Below are 4,131 nucleotides of genomic sequence, written 5' to 3' on the forward strand. Positions count from 1 at the left end.
TTCAAAAGAAATTGTGGTTTACTTTTCATCGGGGCATTAAAAGTGGTAGCCTATTTTAGGGGGGTAGGCTACATGGATTAATATGCAAAATGTCAATATTTTCATATATTAGGCCTATATTTTAATTTCTATTTTAAAATTCCTTTAACCCCTTACCATTTTTAAATTTTTATATAATATATATTTATATATTTTATATATATTTTTGTTTTTATATAAGCTCAAAGATAAAAATAAAAATATTAAAATTTTTTAAATGTATTTAAAAAATTGTTGATGTAGGATATAAGTTTAAAAACATAGTGTAGCTAAAGCCACAAGTCTTTCAAAACTTCATATGAAAATTTCATAATCTAATCTGTAAAACTGTGAAGTTTATGAAATATACACCCATGTCATGTGTGTTTTTAGAGAAGGCTAATCAGATTGATTTATGGCCCTTGTCATCTCTGTAAGATCTCACATGTAAACATTCCTGTGCTCTTTGTGTATGTTTCACTGTTGAAAACTCCCCGATTCATTGTTGTATTGTTCTCACCAAACGTGTCTTTCACACCTCCACCAAGTATGACACATTATCCGTATTATTCTGTTATCATTATTCTTTTGTTTTTATTCCACCTTTATTAGCCTTTGTTGTGGTTATTTCAAGCTTTACAATCCACTAAACTGCTATCTCACTTCAGTCTCTCTTTGCATTTAGACCTTATTTATCAAAAGTCTTACTATAAAAATACAACAAAACACTTTCTTACAACCTTACGTGAATTATTGTGACAGAAATGCATAATGAAGAAGAAATGCACCTGTTATTAGTATCATTAGAGCTAACATAGCATCAAGCTACATCAGACAATTTAATAAATTATCAGTACACTTTTACTCAAAACTCACTTTAAACCCCGATCGAGTGTTTATAATAACTTCCTTTAGCGATCAGGGGTGGAATTTGGTTGTTTACTGTTGTAAAAATATGCCTTTTACATCGCTGCACAAGTTAGCATTTCAGATGTACATTTTCGATTTTTTTTTTAATAAAAAAGCCCCAGATCTCAGAAACCCTCCTGTTAGCCTTGTCTTCACTACATTCATGCTGCTTGCCTGCTGCTCATCTACCATCATTAAAAAAACATATATTCTTGTCTCATTTTTTTTTTTTTTTTTTTTTCAGAGTAAAAGTGTCAGGGTCTGTGTGATTATACGACCCCATATATGATTAGAAAGGACACCATATAAATTACCCAAGCATGTTCACCTCTATAATCTCTTCCATAAGTCATTACGTTATTTCTGGGGGCAGAGTCAGTCGTGATCTGTGCTTAAAAATGGGATGAAAACCTGGCTATTAAAAGGGTTCATGTGTGAATTCAGACACTGAGTTTGTGCTTGCTTTTTAATAATCATTTGATTTACTTCGCAAACTGGCAGCTCCAGCTGCAAACTGGCAAGTGCAAACCTTATTCAAACTAATTAATAATCAATTTCACTGAAATGCATACCTGTATGATTTTATGCTGTACACACATTGGACAAGAGGTTTGGGAAATGGATGAGTGAATGATTCAGATGCAGGCACCATCTTCTGGCAAGACACATGAATTAAATTGACAGGACCATCACAGTGCATTATGGGTATTCTCTAGCTGCTGAGTGTACATCAGTTGTACACTCATCATTGAGTGCACTTGATAATGTCATCTATGGTTTCAGACATCTTAAGTGTTTTCTCAAATACTGCTCTAATTAAAAGTAAAATGCCAGTTTCAGACACAGTCCCGTCTTTTCTGTCCTGTGCCAGATTACTGCAGAATGTATATTTGTGTTCAGCCCTGCTGAACCTTGTTACTGGTCTGTTTTCTCTTACAAAGTAGTTATTGTGTGTTTGTTTGAAACCCATTAAAGCTGCGGTAGGTAACTTTTGACGCTCTAGCGGTTAATAAACAGAACTGCTTGCGTCTTGCAGAAGAACATCGTAGCCGGAACTACTTCTTTCTGTTTATGTCTATGATGAATCACAAAGGTACTGGGTTACTCCGCCGCGGTACCCCTGAAGCAATCTAAAATAGTCCGAATATAAACACTTATTATAGGTGCACCCTAGTGATTCAGGACAAGCTAAAAACACGGTTTGGAAAATGGATTCATGGTGTACTCTCTTATTATATACATTTTTCTACATTTTGAACACAAACAAAGTTACGGACCGCAGCTCTGATTGGTTGTTTCTTACCGGGAGCGGATGACTTTCTGCAAATGGCAATAGGACACTGGGAGGAGCCAGAGGAGCTTGATTTTTTTCACAGATTATCTGTCTCATATTCTACTGTCAGGACATAATGACAGGTTTAATAAATATGTAAAAAATATTTTTTTCAAAAGTTCCCTACAGCACCTTTAAACACTGCTCTTGAGTCCTTGCCTCATCCCTTACCCACAAAACCAGACAAAAGGTCTGTGCACAATACACAAATATCTTATTTAAGAAACAGTGAGATTTGTGTCAAACCCTTTCAAATCAAGTTACACTTTTTATTGACATTGTACCAATACATGAAGATAATAGATGAGAAAGAACAGAAAATGCTACAAAGAGAGAGATAAATGATAAATGACAAATTATTATCGATATTTTCTGGCTGACACATCCATTTGATATTTTTACCTTGTCATTTATGTTTTATTTTTTGCCTAGTATGGATACAAGAGCCTGAGATGTAATAATTGATAGTAGAAATGTTTAAAGTGATATTGATTGATTCAAATCAGATACTTAACATTTAGGCATGAAATCATATGTGTATATTAAGATTATATGATTGCTGTGCAGATATTTTGGATTCTGTCAGTAACCTTTATGTATGCATAGCTGTAGACTAAATGAAGTAGAAGCCCAGAGCATCGATTTCATCTCCACTTCTGCCTGTAATGCCATTAATCTTTCCAGACTTCACATCCAAACACACAGGCTGACCCAGTTGCTTACACTTCACAGATAATGTTGTCGTGACTCCATTGCTTTTTGCAACCACAAACTCAAACCCCCCACATCTGTTACCAGTTATATTTGGCCACAGTTTTGCATAAGTAATTTTGTCATAGTCATCAAACTTAATTTCTTGATTCTTCGATCCTGTTAAGTTACCCACTTTAATCATGTGGCCACAGTTGAAAATCACCTGGACTGAGGTCAGTGCTGTCTAAAAGGCAAAAAACAACAACAACAAACAAACAAAAAAGAATTGAAAATGTTAAAAAATAGTAGGAATAAATATGCTACAATAGAATGAAACCAAAACACACCTCACTGTAAGTAACGTTGACCTTCTTAATTGTGACGTAGGAGGCAGACTTAAAGGAGAAATCATCACCTCCCGTCCCACCCACAATCACAGCTTCTGTTGAGAAAGATAGTCAGTCCTGTTTCAAAGGACTAAATACAGTAGAATTCACACACAGTTCAGTTATTAATGAGAGTGACAGTGTCATTCAGTAAATGACTTCCTTATTAGCAGGACTCACAACTGCACATGACTTTTATCCCAACCCCATATCCCCCAAAGCTCTGTGAGGCATGTTTTATTACAGATGCGCATACTTTATAGTGATGGGAAGTTTGGTTCTTTTCCACGAACCGGTTCTTTCGGATGGTTCGATTCAATGAACTGGTTGAAAAAACCAGTTCACCTGTTCTTTTACGCTCAACTTATTGACATCATTGGCGATGACGAAATGGTGTCAAGTCTCATCAAACATTAAAATATATAAAGTCAGTAATCATAACTTTAGTCAGTTAAAAACCTCATAATCATGAAAAGTTTACAATTAAGTTTTGCAAAAACGCACCCAAATACAGTAACAGCAATAATGTGCATGAGGATTTAAGTCTTGAAGATATAAAGTAAATAAATTAGGAGTCAATTTAAGTCTTGAAGATATAAAGTTAATAAATTAGGTGTCATCAGTGCAGAAACCATGATCCACTTACTATACATAATCCATTATGATTTATTTGTTATTAAATTAACTTACGTTTCACCAGATTGCCCTTCATTCAAGCCCTCTGTTTACCCGCGCTCATAACATTAGCACAGAATCAGTTCAGAATCAATCACCAAAAAAAGAAGAGTTTGG

The 4,131-nt window shown here is 34.7% G+C and overlaps 1 long non-coding RNA gene across 1 annotated transcript; it reads right to left on the reverse strand.

Moving 5' to 3' along the window:
• Positions 1 to 2,515: 2,515 nt before the first annotated feature.
• On the reverse strand, positions 2,516 to 3,392 carry LOC127970154 (uncharacterized). The gene is made up of 2 exons (XR_008156539.1): positions 3,301 to 3,392; positions 2,516 to 3,197 (listed from the first exon to the last, which is right to left on the reverse strand). It is a non-coding gene; the product is annotated as an uncharacterized LOC127970154 (long non-coding RNA).
• Between the last annotated feature and the right edge of the window lie 739 nt (positions 3,393 to 4,131).

The sequence above is a fragment of the Carassius gibelio genome, chromosome A4 (assembly GCF_023724105.1).
Source record: "Carassius gibelio isolate Cgi1373 ecotype wild population from Czech Republic chromosome A4, carGib1.2-hapl.c, whole genome shotgun sequence".
Classification (NCBI taxonomy): Eukaryota; Metazoa; Chordata; class Actinopteri; order Cypriniformes; family Cyprinidae; genus Carassius; species Carassius gibelio.